Source organism: Electrophorus electricus, chromosome 15, assembly GCF_013358815.1.
Source record: "Electrophorus electricus isolate fEleEle1 chromosome 15, fEleEle1.pri, whole genome shotgun sequence".
Taxonomy (NCBI): Eukaryota; Metazoa; Chordata; class Actinopteri; order Gymnotiformes; family Gymnotidae; genus Electrophorus; species Electrophorus electricus.
Genome location: NC_049549.1, coordinates 3,655,989 through 3,668,275, shown reverse-complemented (window position 1 = coordinate 3,668,275; position 12,287 = coordinate 3,655,989). Strand labels below are relative to the sequence as shown.

Genomic DNA, 12,287 nt, shown 5'->3' with positions numbered 1-12,287 from the left:
GCTTGGAAAATTCATCTGTAGTGCAGCTAGTCTGCTAGACTGGGGGGGATACTGTGTAATGTTATCAAGCTGGCTTACTTCGTCAAAATGTTAAACAATGGTTCCATAATCCACTGACTATAATAAACCTGTTATTGTCAGAGAGAAGTATCTTTACTGCAAGACAAAATATTGGGGCTGGTGTTGGGTTCAAGCTGCCTTGGTCACACACACACAGATTCTTCTAGCAACTGAAGCTTCACATATAATATTAGCTATCTATGCTGCTGAAGATATGTTATCAACAGGTTGAATGACAACATGTTTGAAATTCAGCTGTCAGGAAGAGCTGCTCTGTTAGGAAGTGTTTTCCTATGAAGTCTTCTGTTCTCCAGGTCAGTCTCTGCCAGCTTTGCAGTCTTTGTAATGTTTACTTCTGCTGTCACTTCATGTCCTGGGATTTGGAGGCTATCTAGCACTGGACAGCGCAGCCAGAGATTAAAAAAAAAACCTGGGAAAACGGACCCACTAATGAATCGATAATCTCGGAATGCATGATGTGTGCTGAAAGACCTGATCAAACCCAAAAGAAAGAACAGAAAACACTTTCCAAACAAAGACTATGAGATGTAGCACTACAGTGGCCTGCTACATATATGGACTGTCTATAACAAAAACAGTAAAGTGTTCCCAAAGACACTTGTTTCCCATTTACTGCTTAATGGTGCATCGCAAAACTCTAAAAGTCATGGATATATAACTAATAGTGCAACTCTCTGTTATTTTTTGTTTCTTGACTGAATCCTATAAACCTTTTTATAAAAGTTAAGAAAAGTTAAAAGAAAAGTTAACCACATAACATCCTGGCAGTAACGGATTCACAGTCAGTGCAGTTATTGGTTACTAGAGAACTCAATACACCAGTTTCCTTCCTCTGCACCACAGTCATAAATACTGAAGCACACAAATGATTTTACAATACTACGCTAGAGGGAAAGAGAGATTTTTTTTTGTTCTGAGATATGTGCAAGTGTGTTTGCGCATCATTTGTAAAGAGTCATTACAGGAAGTGCCACTGATACAGACCCAGTTGCTTATTTAACTCCAGACGAATAACTGTATGGTTGGTTAGGGCATGCTGACAGAGCTGACAGATGGATGTAGCTACACTCACGGTCTCACAGTCCCACACTAGCCATTACTCAGAGCCTGGTGCCTCTGTGGAGAAGCTGACGATGACCCTGATGAAGGTAGGATCAAACCAGAAAGAGCGCAGTGGAGGAGAACGTTAATACCTCCCCCTGCTTCACGCGACAAGACAACTGCACTTCGTTTGAAAATACAAACACAGACATGAGTCTTACCAAGTCGTCTACTGTAGCTCAGCTCTCTGTCTGTCAGCTGCTCAGCCTGGGCTACATAGTGACTTCTCTTATATTTGTCTTTGTAAGGGATGCAGCAGGTAGTTTGGCACCGAGAGAAAATATTTAGGGCCTTTACTGAAAATGTTTACCATAATCTATAATACAGGTGATGTATGTAATAATGTCAATATCTTAATCAGTCTCATATCGATTAAGTAATGAGTAAGGCATCAAATTCCCACTTTAGGGTTCAAATATAGGGTGTGTCTTCTTCGCTGTTTCTTCACACTAACCCATTCTGCTCGTCTGGCTGTGCTTTCCAAACGCGTCTGCCCTTGCGCAGGGCTCCTGGACCCTGAGAACATCACATTGCAGACAAAAACAGCTGAGGCAGCTCCTAAGAGTGGGAGCTTCGTTTTCAGTGAAAAGCACAAAAGGCACTCGAGTCCTTGAGACAATGAGCATCACAACAACAGAATCAATGATTCAGCAAGAATGAATCAGCCACAATGTAAAGGCACCTGAAACACATGGAAGAGACCAAATCGATTGACTTAGCACAAAATACAGCTGCAGGAGAGCCTGAATGTGCACACCAGTCCCACACCGTCACCAGATCACAGCCCCGCACGATGGAAACTGAAGTCTTGAAATCTTCAGATAGAAAGATCCAAATTGATATGATGCTAAGTTGTATTTAATTACAAGACAGTAAATGTGCAATTAGCTACAATCCAAAGAACCATCATATTTTTTAAAAGTCACATCACAAACTTTCAGTCCTGATTTAAAGATAGTTTGGTTTAAAACTCTGCAACTGGTGTAAAATGTTCAAACCAGCAACTTCAGCAACATAATTATCAAGGCCGTGAAGGAAGTTGAGCATGACTTTGCTCTGGGCTTGACGTGTGCCTCTGATTGGCTCTTCTGCTACCCACTGGTCATGTTTCAGAAGAAAAGCTGGCCTCTGCTCCCAGCGTAGGGCCACAGGCCTCAGAGCCATTAGAGCGCTCTGAACACCCTCTCCAAGGAAAATCAGGTTGCTTCAACAGGCAGTGTTACGTAACCACTGGCTGGCACAAACCCATCAAAACTGGGATTTGGGATATGAATGATTGATGTAGAGTGAGTCAAGCATTCAAACATAAGTTTTGAATATACATACATTTTTTACATTTTGCAACTGATAATACAGGTGGGGAAAAAAAGTTACACTCAACTCCACTGTCCTCTGTCCATAGCTACAAATAGAGTGTATCAACTTCAAGCTCAAAGATAACAACCTGCACCAATGATGGTCACACCTGACAAGTAAAAGTGACACCCAATCAAACCGCTGAGTTGTGAGACATTTGATACAGAATTAATCAAAACACTGTCACCATCCAGACGGATCATTAAACGTGTCTACTGTCGCAGCCGCTTCAGCTGTGAACAAGGACAGTGACCTCCAGCTCTGCAGTCTGATGTCCTACCCTCACACTAAGCTCAGGTCTTTTTCCCTGACTTAACAACACAGTTGTAAAATGTTTTGTGTTGTAATACAATGGCAAATATCAGGATTTGTGAGCTGGATGCAAGACGACAAGCTCCCGAGGGAAAACCGCTCTCTTTAGTGTGGCTTCAGGACTTGGGAGCGCCACACCCCAGTTTCCCTTCTGTTCACTACTCAAGGTGTTAGGAGAGGCAAGACAGCCACATGGGGAACCAAGCTGGTGCTCTTCTCAGGGCTCGTGTGAAGGCTAGCAGGCCCAGGGGATTGTGGTCTTCTCAGAGCTTGTGTGAAGGTTAGCAGGCCCAGGGCTCGTGTGAAGGATAGCAGGTTTGGGCAACACAGGATCTACCGCACTCACACCAGTCTGTTACCACACCAACAAACCAACAAAAAAAGATCTCACTGTCTTGATAAAGAACCAGTAGTAGACAGACACGTGCAATGGGAGCCTCTGAAGAACATTTAAAAAAATCTAAATGAATGAGTGCTTCTTTTTTATTTAACCTTTAACATTTCTTTTTTACGTTTTCTCTCTTTGTATAGCTCATACAACACAAACCCTGCATGTTTTATTCAGCAGGCTTATAGGGTCTCCTGGAATCCCCTGCCCTCCCTACTAATATGCATCTCATAGTACATGTTTCCGCAAAGGTCCTGAAGACGTATTTGATGCTGAAATGCACAGATTGCTTTGATTAGCTCTTTGTTATCTCCATGGCAACTTCAGAAAGGATTGTCTAAATAAAGCACATCACCACCCAAAGTTCTCTTCCAAAAGGTGACAATGCATGAGGGAGACAGTGTGCGTTGTGCCGCCACACTGCTGACGGCGAGCTGCACTGAACTAGTGAACAGCCATAATCCCTGGAGGAACATGTGAGGTAAAGGCAGTCAGAAGCTTTCCCAGCTCTGCATGGACAGATCTATGAGCAGGGTTGCCAGGTGTGACTCATCTTAGCATTTCTTTTACCACATTTTAATCTCAAAATGTCTCCTGCTGAATTTCCTTCCCGAATGACCTCGTAAGACCCTGTTGGCTTTCGTCACGTTGGCAGTGTGGATGACATCCACCAGAGTGTGACTCATCTGGAAACAGAGGCACACGATGGGCGCTTGGCTTCACCTCCACAGCCAGACAGCCGCAAAGACACGTTGTGCTAGTCCTTACAGAGCAGAACTTAGTTCACTTAGCAACCTGCTGTGAGCAGCCCCGTGCTGCTCCTGCCAAAAGACGCTTGGACAGAGTTGGGGGCCGTTCTGTGCTTCAGAACAGAGCACAGCAGGGAACCACCCCCCATCCCCCCTGGCATTTCGTCCCCGGGACCCGGCCCCTCAGAGAAAGCCAGGGGCCAGGGTGCAATACTTGCTTAATCAAAAACCTGGAGCTTCAGTGGGTTTGCCTCACTGCCCTAATGGAGGCTAGTGAGCACTGTGGGAAGGACTTCCAGCCTTTCATCTTTGTTTTGCAGCTCGGGGCTGACAAAGCCAGGGGCAGTTATAGGGGGGGCACGCTTGAGACCAGATACTGTGCAGCAGCGAAAAGCAAAGCGAAGCCATGAGCAGTTTTGTCTGAGAAATTCAACAAATGCTGCGGCTTCGTGCTGGCAGGACGTGAAATCACTCCGTCAGTCTGATGAACGTAAAACGTGCCAGAGAACTGTGTGTGCAAAGGGAAGAAACAGAAGTCCTCTGTTTCTCAGGTAAATACTGTGTTTCTCAGGTAAATCCTGTGTTTCTCGGCTAAATACTGTGTTTCTCAGGTAAATACTGCTTTTCTTGGGTAAATACTGTGTTTCTCAGGTAAATTCTGCTTTTCTCGGCTAAATACTGTGTTTCTCGGGTAAATACTGCTTTTCTCAGGTAAATGCTGCGTTTCTTGGGTAAATCCTGTGTTTCTTGAGTAAATCCCTTATTCTCGGGTAAATACTGCGTTTCTCGGGTTTGTGTTTAGACCGCACTTTTCTCCACACTGTTTCTGAAGTATGAAGCTGAATAAACTCAGGTCAAAGTGCCAAGTTGTCATGGCTGTGTAGTTTTCAGACCTCTTTAATATCATGACAGGCTGGATTATCTTTGCCGTGTCCGTGTGTGTAATTCTCAACCGGACGCCTGAGACGCATACCAAGTTCCACTGCAAACATACTTGCTATTCAGTGTCTCAGATCCAATCCTGTGCTAAGCCCTCATAGCCTATACCACAGGACCCCATCACATTTATTACATCTCTGGAACTACATAACTGCAGACTTCTGGAAACACACAAACTCAGATCAGCACTAGCGGCACACATGCACCTCCACATTCTCTGACCCTTTCACATGGAGCGTGTGAATCTGAGCAGCACATGTGACTGTCCTGTTCTTTCTCATTTTTTTCACAAAACCATTGCTCATCTGAGGATTAATACAGAGAGTATGGTGAAATGAAGCCCGATACTGTCTCTGCTTCTCTCCTCAGACACAGACAGAGTGGGAGAACAGCCAGGGGCTGGACAGAGCTGACAGATCATCTGAAGCTTAAAGGTCTCCAGGAGATTCTCCAGTAAACAAACACCTTTCAAGAAATCCATTTGTTCCTCACTATTCAGGGCTAAAGCAGTAAAAGTAGTGGAACCCAGAACAAAAATGTTCATCGGGCTACACAACTTACAGGTTATTTTAAACTCTGATTTATTTAAGCTGTAGCAGGTCATTATACATCTGAAGACACGTATTCATCAAAATGAAGATGTTTTAAATAAAGGTGCTATATAAAAGCAAACAATAATAATATTATTAATAATAATAATAATAATAATAATAATAATGATGATGATGATGTCAGCATGGTCCCACTCTGAGCACTAGCCTGCTCGTCCCCAGCTCGGAGCTGGAACGGACTTAACGGCTAATTAAAGAGTAAGAGAAGAAAGGAACGCGTGTGTCTGTTCAGACTGTAATTGGGTTCTTGCTCTGTCAAAGATTTGGCAAATACTGCAGCCAGACACAGAATCACAGAGAACAGGCACCTCCCAGAAGAGTTCTGTACTCCGTATTAACGGAGTTACAGTGGCTCCTGCAACAGACAGAGACTCTCAGATAAACACTGAGGGCAGGGCAAAGTGTCCAAGGGCAGAGCTCCTCCAATACTCCACACTCATCTTCCCGTACCACTGCTTGCCGACGTGTTCCACTCTTTTGTCTGGGATGAACGGAGCCTTCCTGCTTCCCGTGGCTCCGAGGCAGATCCTGGTGTGGGTGAGACCCCTCTCTGTCAGCCTCAGGGTAGCCCATATAACCAATGCAAATCACAGCCCTTAGTCAAGGACACAGATCTGTGTCTACACCAGCTAGGCTCTGCTGGGCGACCAGCGGTTCCTCCTACAGAAGGCAGATGGTGCAGGCAGATGGCAGTAACTCTCTGCAGGATGGGGCGTGTGCCAGGCACTGGGTGGTAAACTGGTGCAGGCTGTTCTATTAGTTAGAGCATTTTAGTTTTGCTGTGTCAAGGGGCCCTAGGAAGTAACTAAGTGGCGCCCGTGGTGACGTCTTATACCTCTCCTGATCTCCTGTTCTCCTGATCTCCTGTTCTCCTGATCTCCTGTCAGCCCTTCCCATCAGATCTTCCCCGCAGACTCACTCTCCATAAGTGCTGAATTGCACCTTGCCATAGAAATTGTGCAAAGCGTTCTAACACCAATTAGACACAAATGAGACACAAATGAGACACGAATGAGACAGTGCCATCACAGAACCCACGCACACTGTCACCAGCACAAACATGCTCTGGACATCAGCTCAGTGCACAGTTACATGCCAAACAGCTTCACTTTCACTCTGCTCATCTGGGGGTCATCGTGTGAATCCTGTTTGAGGAACTACAGTACATTCATAGTTAAATCAAGACATAATTAGAGAAGTCTCTAAATGGAAACAGTACAAACACGTAATGCATACCAGATAGGTGGTGTGGCAGTGTTTGTAAACTGTGCCATGGTAAAGTCACACAGGACCACAGGTTTTATTTAGGGTACTGGCTGTAGCAGTTATCAGTGAATTATTAATCAACTCCATTTACACTCCAGCTAAATTCTTCTAGTGACGTCTCAACCCGGAGACACTTTAACAGGTACTGAAAAGAATATGAACAGTTAAGGAACCATAAAGTGAATTAAAACAATCTGGACTACTCCACTCATCATGACACAGGCTGACAACACTCCACCCATCATGACAAGAGACCTGAATGGCCGGGTGTGAATGGCATCACCGGTGGACGGGTAGTAGAGAGGACGCGTGCTCTTTCAGAACGCGAGCATCTCCTGAATAAAACTTAAATAAAGTGATCTATTAAGTTAGTGTGAAAAGAGCAAACTAACTAAAACCCTATAATATTGTTTATGCTAATGACTTTTCATTGAAATGGAAATTCACACTGTGGCATGTTTATGGTTGAGCATGAAAAAGGAAACTTTTTTATCCCTCCATAGGCATTTCATATACACTGTATAGAAGAGTGTGCAACCTCCCCATACACACACACACACACACACACACACACACACACACACAAATAAATAAATAAAACGGTTTTGATCATTTAACAGTCCGGATAATCTTATTTAAATGTTTAGTCCGTATACAACATCAAAGACATGTCTTAATCCTGTACACTTGCTCTAAACCATCTCTGGCATCTCGTCACGGTGTGCATGTCCCCCTCTGAAGTTCTGTCTGCTCTCTGAACATAGACTACACTCCTCTACAGGACTTACTCAAAATCACAGCAGCAAAACTACAACCGCTGACTTCCATCTGAAGAGCGTCCTTAACAAGCCCAGTGTGGCCTGCGGCTACCTTCACCAGCTCCAGCGCCTGAGCAGCAGGCTCTGCTGGTGCCGTTCTGGTGATCGGCTCTCGTATGTGAAGCACTCACCATTAGCAGGCATCGAGGCAGGAGCAGACAAGTTCTCTGGGCCAGTTTTAACTAAAAATGAACTGGGGACAAACTCATCTTCTGACTCAAGCCTCACAGTTACCTAGCAACATTCCCTGGCTCTCATTGGCTGCATGAGAAGGGGGAGGGTAAGGGGACTCGACAGAGGAGGAGGAGGAGGATGAGAAATGTAGAGGACGACCTGTGGACCACAAAAAGACAACACATCGAGAGAGCATAAAAACACAACAACAACAACAACAACAACAACAACAACCAAAAAAAGACAAACACAAGAAAAGGCTCTGATCAGCCAGAGTAAATAGAACAGAAATGGCATGACTGAAATCTATCTGTCTTCCTTCCAACACCCCCCTCTGTTCAGAGGGTGCGTTTGATCTCCTGTGGCGATTCACTGTTAGACTCGTCATTTAAATAAAAAAGTCTAATCAAAGAGAAAGAGATAGTTTTTTCAAATGCCTTTAAAGACAGATAGACTTTTTGGCAATGCAAATATGAAATATAAAACATGAAAATATTTAACAGGAGAGATAAAAATAGCAGGAAAAACTTCACGCACTACCACACACATTGCCGGAGAAACACACCGTACAAACGCAAAATATTCACAACCATCATAAGAGCATAAGATTAGTATTCACTGTGGAATTAACTCATATAATTTCAACAAATCTTAAATATTTGTGACCTTCTGAGGACAGGTAAAATCAAAAACAGGTCAAATCATAATCGTCATAACCTGTGGTGTCACCACCCTAAAATTATTCTGACCAGTGGGGAAAACTCAGATTTTCAGTGGGGATTATCTGTTTGTTTTCAATGGGGTTATCAGTATGTTTGTTTTGAGTGGGGATTATCTGTTTGATTTCACTGGGGATTATCTGTATGTTTGTATTCATTGGGGATTATCAGTATGTTTGTTTTGAGTGGGGATTATCTGTTTGTTTTCACTGGGGATTATCTGTATGTTCGTTTTCACTGGGTATTATCTGTTTGTTTGTTTTCAGTGAGGAGTATCTGTATGTTTGTTTTTGTTTATCTATTTAAAATCTCCAAACAGAATAAATTTGTTCAGGCTCAAAGATTCAATTAAGAAATTTAACAAGAAGAGCAGCAGCGCAGAAGTGAAAGTTGCAATACACAACCCACCTAATCTCTTTGACTACCCACCTAATCTTCCTACCTAATCTCTATGACTACCCACCTAATCTACCCACCTAATCTCCACGACTACCCAACTAATCTACCCACCTAATCTCCACGAATACCCACCTAATCTACCCACCTAATCTCCACGACTACCCAACTAATCTACCAACCTAATCTCCACGACTACCCACCTAACCTACCCACCTAATCTCTACGACTACCCACCTAACCTACCCACCTAATCTCTACGATTACCCACCTAATTTACCCACCTAATCTCTACGATTACCCACCTAATTTACCCACCTAATCTCTACAACTACCCACCTAACCTACCCACCTAATCTCTACGACTACCCACCTAACCTACCCACCTAATCTCTACGACTACCCACCTAATCTTCCCACCTAATCTCTAAAACTCCACAATGGAGAACCTTTAGAACATGTGGAACGGATACAAACAAAATGGCACAACCACCACATCACTAAAAATAGACATGAGTGGAGGGGGGAGGGGTCAAGGGGTCAGTCTAATCTGCCCTTCCCACCTAGAGGCCTTGACTGGATCACAGAATTACTGTGCCCTTCAGTTTCCACAAGTACCCTCACTGTGACAGACACAGACCTCAGATCAGAGACCATGCTGAAAACAAGTACCCTCACTGTGACAGACACAGACCTCAGATCAGAGACCATCTTTCATCTGTAATTCTCACTCAGCCACTGAAAGAGGAAGATCACAAGAATCTGAAAAGATCTTTGCTATAGTTGCAATCAAAACTATGTAATTATCACAACAGCGTGTTGACGTACAGCTTTTCTGACGTGTGAACAATTATGAAACAACTAATGAAATGAACATCAGATATAGTGAAAACCTCAAACTAGCAGGTCCTGCTCAGACTCCACATGCTGCATGTTACTGCTGTGGGGAACAAGGAAACGACACTTCACTGATTCAAACTTTTTTTATTATTATTTTTTTACAAATAGCACCACATTATTGGTAAAAATCTTCTAAGGACAGGCAATAAGATTTTCCCAGAAACATTTCTCACATTAATCATAGTCATTATTTTAACTAAATGGACAAAAGTATTGGGACACCTCTTAACCACTGAATTCAGGTGTTTCATTCAGTCTCATTGCCAGAAGTGTATAAAACCATCACCTGGCCATGCAGTCGGCCTTTACAAACAATAGTGAAGGCGCAGGCCCTTCTAAAGAGCTGTGGTACTGTAACAGGGCACCAATGTTGCAACAATTCAGTTTGTGAAGTTTCTTCAACGATCAACCATGACTGGAATTATTGAAAAGTGGAAGCGTTTTGGAACCTCAGCAACTCAGTGGTGAAGCGTCAGACCATGTAAAGTTAGCGCGGTGTCGTCAAGCGCTGAGGTATATCGTGTGTAAAAGTCGCCAGTACTCTGCTGACTGAGTAACTGCAGAGTTTCAAACTTCCTGTGGCGTTAACATCAGCACAAACACTGCACTGGAAGTGGCATGGGCTTGGCAGAACAGTACCTGCCTGATAGCACTGTTTGTTGTGGAAGAACTTGGTCCTCTCATCCAACATCAGTGCCTGACCTCACTAAAGATCTAGATGAAGGTACAAAAATTCCCTCCGACACACTAAAATCCTGCAGAAAGCTTTCCCAGAAGAGCAGAAGCTATTATAACTGTAAATGGGGATCAACTCCACAGCGGGCAGTGGTAGCTCAGTGGATAAGGTACTTGTAATTGAATGGTTGCTGGTTCAAGCCCCACCACTGCCAAGTTGCCACTGTTGAGCCCCTGAGCAATTGCTCAAGTTGTAGTCAGTCATAAATGTAAGTCGCTTTGGATAAAAGCGTCAGCTAAATGCCGTAAATGTAAATTAACACCTGTGGACTTAAAGTGGGATGTCATAAAAGCTCCTGCATGTGTAAGTGTCCCAATACATTTGTCCATAGAGTGTGTCTCCACCTCACATCCACTTGTTCCTAAACAGCTATTGCCTCATGAATACAACATTCTCCATCGCAGCACTACACATTAAAGTCCTCTTGAATTCCTTTAAAATTAACTGAAAATCACAATCAGTTGAGAACATTTTTGTATTTCCATGAATTTCTCCACCTGTGCAAAGAGAGACTGAGCTGTGGATGTGTTTAATTAAGCCAGTTTGGTATAGTTCACACTCACCTCTCCCACTTACTGAGGCACCAGGAGCAAGAGCAAAGCTGGGAACTGAAGATTTTCCCCGTTAAAGGTGAACGCTCTGTCTCTTAAAGTCTAGAATCATTGGACTTGGATCACAGTTAAGGGTCATGATGGCCAAGGAGGACACTTCAACTTCACTGTCGCAGAGGTCCTGACCAAACCGCGGGACCAGGGCTGATGGCGAGTACTCTGGTATCAGCTCTAAGCGTGGAAAAGAGCTCAAGCAGGTGTTCTCCGCTTGTTCCTGCCCTAAGCAGGCTCTCACCTGAGACGTGACCTTTAGCCTGACCACGACAGCAGTGCTTGAAGTGCGCACCCGCCGCCAGCGTTGGAGGACTCGCTCCTCTCAGAAATCACCTAGTTAATAATTAATTAATTCGCACAGAGAACAAACAGGGGATTCCAATTTGCAGGTAGGCAGAGGCACCGCAGTTGCCATAGCAGCTTCACAGTAAACCCACTTTCTCCCGAGAGACCTGGCCAAACAAATGGAGGGCAACTAGTCCAAACAGTGGTACATGCTCTCTCTCCCCCCTAGAAGTTCCATTACACAGCCGTGGGGTCTCCCTAAAACACACAGCTACCTGCTGGACTGCCCCGTGTTTAGGGGCTGGACTGTACCATTTGTCGTGGCCAGGCTCCTCCATGTTTAGGGGCCGGACTGCGACATGTTTAAGGGCTAGGCTAGACCATATTTAGGGGCTAGACTGTGACATGCTAGAGGTTTTAGTGTAGATGGCCTGTACCATTATCTAATCACAGGCAGTTTGAAGCAGCTAGTCCTGGCATGATAAACAGGATCCCAGTCAATTTGGGCTCTCAAGCTTTAACACACATCCATGTGTTTGACAGTCTCATGGAGGACTCAGTAACCTTCGTGACATTCAGACCTGATGTTTGCATTTACAGCGTTTAGCTGATGTTTTTATCCAAAGAGATTTACAATTATGACTGAATATGACTTGAGTAATTGAGGGTTAAGGGTCTTGCTCGGGGACCCACCAGTGGCAACCTGGCAGTGGTGGGACTTGAACTGGCAACCTTCTGATTACTAATCAAGTATAGAATATCAGATGTCAGATGTGTGAGTTTGAGTGAGGATCAGCCTTCATAAGCAGACTTTCAGAGGATTGCATTTTGCTTACACATGAAAGCAAGGC

The 12,287-nt window shown here is 44.1% G+C and overlaps 1 protein-coding gene across 9 annotated transcripts in view; it reads right to left on the bottom strand.

The window, feature by feature from the left end:
- tenm4 (teneurin transmembrane protein 4) overlaps positions 1–12,287 on the bottom strand; it is a 170,194-nt gene that overhangs the window by 97,607 nt on the left and 60,300 nt on the right. The gene's annotated exons all lie outside the window — the stretch shown is intronic.